Source organism: Arachis ipaensis, chromosome B09 (assembly GCF_000816755.2).
Source record: "Arachis ipaensis cultivar K30076 chromosome B09, Araip1.1, whole genome shotgun sequence".
Taxonomy (NCBI): Eukaryota; Viridiplantae; Streptophyta; class Magnoliopsida; order Fabales; family Fabaceae; genus Arachis; species Arachis ipaensis.
In genome coordinates, this window is record NC_029793.2 from 77,126,310 (window position 1) to 77,134,870 (window position 8,561).

At 35.8% G+C, this 8,561-nt stretch overlaps 1 long non-coding RNA gene across 1 annotated transcript in view; it reads left to right on the forward strand.

The window, feature by feature from the left end:
* LOC107617067 overlaps positions 4,207-8,561 on the forward strand; it is a 12,968-nt gene continuing 8,613 nt past the window's right edge. The window contains exon 1 of the long non-coding RNA XR_001614782.2: positions 4,207-4,514. This is a non-coding gene — a long non-coding RNA (uncharacterized LOC107617067). The remainder of the gene's footprint in view (positions 4,515-8,561) is intronic.

An 8,561-nucleotide genomic window follows, 5' to 3' on the forward strand; every position in this document is an offset into this window, starting at 1 on the left:
TGGTGCTCTGTTTTTCAAAGTTTTTCATATTTTTGCACCAAACCAAGCATTCCAAACTTCCAAACAGCCACCAAAACACCATAAAACCTTATTCAACATATTAAACTACCAACTAAACTCAACAACCCAATAAAAACATGAAATTAAACTAATTTTACCAATATTTAAAAAGGAGAAAATGAAAAGATGTTACCATAGTGGGGTGTCTTCCACCTAGCACTTTTGTTTATTGTCCTTAAGTTGGACTTATGGGAGCTCCTTATCAAGGTGGCTTGTGCTTAAACTCTTCTTGGAACAACCACCAATGCTTGAATCTTCAATAAGCTCTATTCTTCAAAAATAATGACTCCAAGCCTTGATGGAGTTCCGCACAAGCTAGGGGCTCCGAAATTGGATCCTTATCGCGTAATCTGGGATCCCACACTTTATTTTCACACCCGTCTTGAAGTTGATCATTATTATTCCAATCGGGTGGCAAGCAAGATGAACTCTCCATGAAGTACCCAACAATCCTCCTAGACCCACCTAATTGAGCACTAGTCCATCCTTTGTATTTAACCCTTGAAGTATCAACTGAAATGAGCCTTAATTTGCAACGCCAACCATGAAACATCCTTCTCTTACGCTTCATCCCACAGAGTTCTCTAAGTTGTCCATCCGTTTCAAGCAAGCCATATTCGAGTGGGATAATAAAGCTAATAAAAATGAATTTTACCAACTCAAATGTAGAAGTAGATGACAACCTAGGCAAAGAAGCTTCCAAGGATCTCAACAAAGCGTATTCCATCCTCCTTTTTCTAAGGATTTCCACCTCTTCACAAGATTTCTCAAATTCAACCTTTTGTTTATCACTTTTATCTTCTTTACCAAGAAGAGTTGATGCTTGATCTTCAAATCCAAGGGAACTCAATTCTTGCTCTATCCCATCCAATTCTTCATATGGAATATGCTTTGGAGGATGTGCACTTTCCTCTTCAACATCAACTTCAATCTTATTGGAGGGATTTTCTATGACCTTAGATTCCCATTGAGACTCCGCATCTCCTAAATCTTCAACCACTTCTTCCTTGTCTTCATCAATCATGGGTTCCTCTAATTGTTCCAACATAAAGCAACATTCCTCATTTTCCACCGAAGTTTCCAATCTCTCCTTTATACTATGCTCTTCATTTGATTCTCCACATGTAGCTATGGGAGTTCTTTGAGTGCTCAAACATAGAGAGGCGAATCAGTTTACCTCCTTATTCAAGATGGCTATGGATTCTAGTGCCTCCCTTTGCAATTCTCTTTGTTCTTGAAGTAGCAAAGTAAGAGAATCATCAATTGGGGCTTGTGGTGGATATGAGGGTTCATTATTTTGGAGAAAGGGTTCATAATAGGAAGGTGGTTCTTCTTGGTAAGGGTGTGGCAGTTCAACACTCTTCACTTTTTCCACTTATTGCACAATGTGCTCCATGGTTGCTTGAAGTTGATCCAATACTTCCTTGAGACGATCCCTTGACTCTTGTTCTGCTTGGATAACATGATTAGGATCATACGGCTCTTGGATTGATGGAAATGAATATTCTTCCATGGAGGGTTGCGGTGGAAGGTAGAATTCATCTTGTGGTTGAAAATTTTCATACATTGAAGGTGGTTCATCTTGGTAATAGTATAGCGGAGGTCGTTCTTGGAAGTGTTGAGGTTGGAATGGTAGTGGTTCATATAGCTCATATGGTTATTGGTATGGTGGGTGAGGATTAGGGTCATATAGAGGTGTTTGATAAAAAGAGGCTTGTGAGTATGGTTGAGGATTATGTTGAGGATATGGCTTATAGGCATATGATGGTGGTTCTTGAAAGTCATAAGGAGACTCACCATAGCCATTTGATTGGTATGCATCATAGAATGGCTCTTGTTCATAGTGTATTGGTGGCGGTTGTTGCCATGAAGATTGATCATATGCGTATGCAATCTAATACACATCCTCATTGTAGCCCTCATTTCCTATAACATAGTTAGAACCAAACTCATAGCCAAAGTGAGATTTCATAATGAAAAGAGAAGATAGAAACAAAATCTAATAAGAAATAATAAAACAAAGTCCTAAAACTAGCAAAAACTAATAAGCAATCCAAAAATCAAGTTATTCACGATATTCACATATATACAATAACTAATAACATAACACCATTGCAATTCTCCAACAATGGCGCCATTTTGACGAATGGATTTTTGATGGTCTAAAATTTCACAAATGAAATCTCGTTGCAAGTATAGTTTCTAAACCAACAATAATCCTTTCATACAAACATTTGGTTGTCACAAGTAACAAACCCCTATAAAAATAATCGAAGTATTCAAACCTCGGGTCGTTCTCCCTAAGAATTGCAATAAAGTGATCTTGTTATTGGTTATGAAGTATGTTTGGGGTTTTTGAGGTAAAAAATAAGAAATATAAATGGCAAAGGAAATAAACTAACAACTAACAAAGCTCTTGGCAAGGTATGAGAACTAGAAGTCCTATCCTCATTATCCTCCTCAATTGCGACAACAATTGTCCATTGCTCTCACTTAGTTAACCTCTAACTATGAAGGAAAGTCAAGTGGATGAATTAACTTGATTCCACAAGTCCTAGTCTAATCATGATGAAAGACTAGCTTTAGTGGCATTCAAGTTAATTAGCAACTTCTAATTATCAATCAACAAAGGAGTTTAATAACTCAAGAGTCACCAATTACTCTACCTAGGCCAAGAGGAACAAAAACCTACTCTATAATCCAACCAAGCATTTTGTCAAACATTTGGGATGCATAAAAGGAAAGCAAAATCAAATTGCAAGAATTATAAATCTACAACTACTAATTGCAAGGAATTAAACAACAACAAAGCAATTCAACAATAAAGGAACATGAATCATAAATTGCATTAAAAGAGAAAAAGGAGGAACAAGAGTGCATCAACATAAAAGTAGAGAATTACAAGAATTAAATGCTAAACTAGAGAGAGGAGATGTAGAAAAACAAGAATTGCAAAAGGAAAAGTAAATCAAAGTATGAAATTAACCTAGATCTAAGAAATCCTAATCTACCTCTAACCTAATTCTAGAGAGAAGAGAGAGCTTCTCTCTCTAGAAACTAACTTTCCCTCCAAAACTAAACTAAAACAAAACTAATGTGATGTAATGTCTAATGTGTGATCCCCTTTGACTTCTGCATGTAAATATGCTCAGAAAGTGAGTTGGATTTGGGCCTGGAAAGCCCAGAATTTGCCCCCAGCGTTTTGACTTTAAGTGAGTCACGTGCGAGCGTCGATGCGTACGCGTCGCTTGGCAATTTGCTATCCACGCATACGCGTCATGTACGCGTACGCTTCATGTACGCGTACGCGTCGCCTTGCGACTTCACAATCCACGCGTGCGCGTCTGCTGCGCGAGCGTGTCGATCTCAGCATCCCAAATCCTTGTTTCTTCATGAGTTCTCCACTTGCATGCTTTTCCTCTCCATCCCTTTGATCCATTCCTAGCCTTTCCAATCTGAATTCACTAACAAACATATCAAGGCATCTAGTGGAATTAAAGGTGAATCAAAATTAGCAATTAAGGGCCTAAAAAGCATATTTTCACACTTAAGCACAAATTAGGAGACAATCTTGAAACCATGCTATTTCATTGAATAAATGTAGGTAAAAGGTCATAAAATTCCCTAAATTAAGAACAAGATAAACCCTAAAAATGGGGTTTATCAAACGGTTGAGACTTCGGGGATACTTTGTCATTCTGGATTAACTTTTCTTACTGTCTTCTTCAATAACTTTCTAATTCCTGCAATGGCAGTCGTAAGTGGTTAACTCATGTCCGCTCATGTCCTAATTTAAAATTTGTTCACTCTTGCTCTAATTTCAATGCAAGTTCAAATTCTAATCCTGAAAAAGAAAAAACGCACCCAATGCAACAATTTTACTGCTTGCTTTTTGTCTATATCTATTATTATTATATTTTATTTTATGTTTGAATTTTGAATAGAAAAACACTTTTCAATCATTCAAGTGAAACATTTGTGAATTGTGTAGGTGAACACTTGTCAAGCAACAAACATACTACTACTCTCCTATTATATATTAATAGATTACACTAACCAATATAACCTATTTGGTGCACGAAACTGACTCCCATTGCTATATTTTGAAGATTTAGTAACATTTATTGCTTAACATTTGTTAAAGTGTTAGTGATTATTATAAAATTATATATAAAGTAACATTTCTAATGAAATATTAGTAAATATATATAATTTTTTTTAAAAACTTCAAAAATGTTACCTATTCCTATAACACTCTGGACGGAGACCTAGCCTAATGAAACGGAAGAAAGATCAGGAACCAGTCATAGCTCTCAATCTCACTCCAAATCTCGTTCTCCTTCGCACTCTTTCTCTCAATCTCACTGGCGCTCTCGATTGTGCTCCTCCGCTCTTTGAATCTCTCTCTCGTTTCAACAAATTCTAGGGTTGGATTTGTTATTCTCTGTTTTGAGGTGAGTCTAATGGAGGAGAAGAAGAATCTCTTTTCGTATTCTTTCTTCTCTTACTGATCTTGATCCAGATTTGAATCATGCATATGTAATTTCTCACCAATTAAGTTGTTTATTTGAATTTAGGTTTTGAATTTAGGTATAAATGAGTTTAATTGCTCCTTCATTTCAAATTATGTTGTATTGTATCTTCAGAACTGAAAGAAAATAATGATATATTTGATATAAGTTATCCTCATCATGTTTCATGGCTTTGTAGGGTCCAACGCTATTTGAATTGTCTGGGAGAAGGCTATGATTGATTCTAACGAGCTTCCAAAGGAAGGGTACAATTCAAAACTTTGGTTGAAATTTGTGTCTCCCCGTTTAAAACACATATTGTAAGAGATAGATGTTGCACTTCTTATGTTCAGATGTACTCTTTTTGATACAAGCTAAGCCTATTAGCTATGCACTATTTCTGGCATTTTGAGAATGGATTGTTGCACACTATGGTAGTGTGTCGAATGCAACTAGCACTTGCATTATTAGGACTAGGCTTGTTTGGGATCAGTTTGCTAATTTTCTTTGAGGTTCTAATAACCTATGGTTGCTACTTGCTAATACGTTTATTCATGATTAAAAAGAAGAAATAAAAGGCTATCTATGCAGGTAACTGACACAAGAATTATTGTTGGTCTAGATTTTCTCTTGTAGAAATAAGAGCTTCATTGCAAGCATAGCTCCAAACCAACAAACAACTCTCACATCAAATTTAAATATGGTTTTGTCACAAGTACAAACCCCAATAAGAATTAACCGAAGTATTTAAACTCTGGGTCGTCTCACAAGGAATTGCAATGAAGTGGTCAATTATTGGATATGAAGATGCAGGGGGGTTTGATTTATAATATGCAAGAAAAGTAAATGGCAAGAAAATAAATGATAAGAACTAATAAAGAAATGGTAAACAACTTTTGGCTAAGCATAGGTAGTCGAGATCACCATCCTTGTCTACAAACCAAGTATTGACAATTATGAGGAGCCGAGGTCATTAGGTCTACTCACTAAAGCCTTAAGTATGTAATATCTACTCCTAGGCTTGGAGTACGTCAAATGGCTTGATCAACATCAATCCATAGGTCCCAACCTAGTCACCAATTAACTTAGTGGTAGGCTAGAGTCAATGGTTATCAAATTGACCACATAGGGTTCTCAAATCACCAATTCAATGAGACCCAATGACTCAAGATCACTCAATTCCCATAGCCTAGGCCAAGAGTAGAAGAAACTACTCAAAAACTAGAGGAAACATTCTATCAAACACCTAGTGTGCAACAAAAGTAAACATCAGAAAATGCAAAAATTAACAAGACCTATAACTAACATAAGCAAGAAATAAACAATAGCCATGAAGATAAACATAAAGGAGACATGGAAACATAAAATTGCATTAGAAGAAATTAAGATCCAACAATGGTTCATCAACATACAAGAGAGCAAAATGAGAAATTAACAAGAGAAACTAAGAAGATCGAGATAATAGAACACTAAAATGTAAATGAAACAAGAGGAAATCAAGTAATCAATTCAAGATCCAAAAGAAATTAACCTAACCTAACCTAATTCTAGAAAGAAGAGGGAGCTTCTCTCTCTAGAAAACTAACTAAAGGCTCATCATGACTAACTAAGTGCTCCCCCCCCCTTTGCTCAATCTTCAATTATGCATCAAATACCCTCAGAAACAAGTTGGATTTGGGCCTGGGCAGCTTAGAAATCGCCCCAACGTTTTGCCTTTAAGTGAGTCACATGCTAGCATCGACGCGTACGCGTGGGTCACGCGTGCGCGTCGCTTGGCAATTTTCCTATCCACACGTACGCGTCATGTGCGTGTACGCGTCGCCATGCAACTTCACTTCCACGCGTGAGTGTGGGTTGATGTACTCCAAATCCTTGTTTTCTCATGCATTCTCCACTTTGTATGCTTTTCTCTTCATTTCATCCATCTCATACTTGCCTAATGAACCTGAAATCACTCAACAAACACATCAAGGCATCGATTGGAATTAAAGTGAATTAAAATCACCAATTTAAGGGCCTAAAAAGCATGTTTTTACACTTAAGCACAATTTAAGGGAGAATTACAAAACCATGCTATTTCATTGAATAAATGTGGGAAAAGGTGATAAAATCCCCTAAAATAAGCACAAGATAAACCACAAAATTGGGGTTTATCAAACCTCTCCACACTTAAACTAAGCATGTCCTCATGCTAAAATCAAGAAGAAGCAAAGAGTATAAACATTTATTCAATGCAAACTAACTATATACACCCTATCTATATGCAGTCTATCTACATGAATGCATCTACTTGGTCAAAACACTCAATTTCCAAGAATACATATACAAGTACAAGGGCTAAGGCATTAACAATCAAATCAAACCCACAATTGAATTGAATTATTGAAAGATTTTACAAACTTGCAAGAAAAGATGATCATGGGTGGAAACATGTAATTGAGCAATCGAACCCTCACCGGATGTGTATCCGCTCTAATCACTCAAGTGTTTAGGGGTTGATTCACTCAATTCTCCCCTAATCATGCTTTCCAAGATTTGTCTTTCATCTAACAATCAACAATTACTTCATGCATGCATACAAATATCATGAGGACTTTCCCAGAGGTTGTAATGGGGCTAGGGTCAAGGTAGGATGCATATGGTCAAGTGAGCTTGAAATTTGAATCTTTGATTAACTTAAACTTCCCACCTAACCTATGACAACCTATACAATTCTAAACAAACCTAACTACCCATTCTTCACTTTTTTTCACACACTCATGCATTCTCTTTTGATCACCACACATATGCATTAATTATTATTGAACTTCACTTTGGTGCATTTTTTTAATTTTTTTTCTTTTTATTTATTTTTTTTCTTTTTCTTATCATATTTTTTTCTTTTCAAACTAAAATATATACAAGAACATCAATGCATATGGTTTACACATGATTAATACATGAGTATGTACCCAATTCCCAAGATTTTTCAACAAAAACACAAACACACTTTTATCTCTACCTAATGTTCTCAACTTTTCCCAAACTCAAATGGTAAACACTCTCACTAGCCTAAGCTAATCAAAGATCCAAATTAAGAACATTTATTATTTTTCACTTAGGTCTGTAATGTGCTACAATTAAGAACAAATGAGTTAAGCATAGACTCAAAATTAGTTAACAATGGAAAATAAAAGGTAGGCTATTTGGGTAAGTGAGCTATTTGAACAATGGCCTCAATCATGTAAATGCATGTATACACAAAATAATGGACATAAAGAATCAAACAAATCAAGGATTACAATCATAGGAAGAGAATGATGCACACAAGAATGAAAGTAAGTGGTTATATATGATGTAACCACACAATTAAGGCTCAAAACTCGCATGCTTGTGTTCTTAGCTCAAAATTCATGTTCCACAATATGTAGCTCAAGCAAGTTCTAAAATAAAATTTTCAATCAATTGGGGTGCCCTATAGGTAAAAATTCTTGAAAATTTTCATTATTTTGACTAAGCTTAACCTAATGTAATGTTGTGATTTAGAAAATTTTAAAATTCCTTAGTTTATCCCCTTTTTCAATCAAACCAAATTTTCATATGTAAAAAGGGTAAACCAAGCTCCAATGATCCATAATTTTCAAATCACAACCACTAACTAAAGCAGCTACATATATATACACTATCAACTACAAATGCAAATTCAATTGAAAATCTAAAAAAAAAAAGTGTGTCCAAACTATGGTGCAAAATGCAACAAACTAAAATAAAAGTATCCAGAATGACAAATATATACAATGATCCAAAAAGTGCGGTAAAACAGAGTGCAAAATACTAGAAATAACACAAAATAAAAGACAAATGTCCGAACTCGTCACCAAAATAGTGGTCCCACCGACAGCAACGACGGTGACCTCTCCACACTTAGAATGATGCATCGTCCTCGATGCTACTGCTCAGGCTCAGGGTGAGGGTCAACTGTCGCATCTGGCTGCTGAGTCTCAGGATGTG